Raw genomic sequence first — 254 nt, 5'->3', positions numbered from 1 at the left:
GTAAGAAATGGCTAAATATTATAACTCCTAATGGAGCAGGGAGACATTAATTTTTACACTGCTATTTGAATATACCTATCTCAAGAATTATCTGAGGCTTTTAGTGGCTCAGTGGTATATCATATCCTTTGTATAGTTTGGTACAGATTTTTGTGAGCTTTGTTTGCATCGTCCAAATTATTGTTTTGAATGCATAAATTATCGTAGTTGTTAACCTTTCATTAGAGAAAAGGAGAAAATCTTAACTTTAAAAA

The 254-nt window shown here is 30.7% G+C and overlaps 1 protein-coding gene across 1 annotated transcript in view; it reads left to right on the top strand.

Moving 5' to 3' along the window:
• DMD (dystrophin) overlaps positions 1–254 on the top strand; it is a 1,204,567-nt gene that overhangs the window by 509,314 nt on the left and 694,999 nt on the right. The window lies entirely within an intron of this gene.

The sequence above is a fragment of the Pygoscelis adeliae genome, unplaced genomic scaffold, assembly GCF_000699105.1.
Source record: "Pygoscelis adeliae isolate BGI_AS28 unplaced genomic scaffold, ASM69910v1 Scaffold91, whole genome shotgun sequence".
Taxonomy (NCBI): Eukaryota; Metazoa; Chordata; class Aves; order Sphenisciformes; family Spheniscidae; genus Pygoscelis; species Pygoscelis adeliae.
The sequence above is the reverse complement of the archived record's forward strand: the minus strand, read 5'-3'. Positions and strand labels throughout refer to the sequence as shown.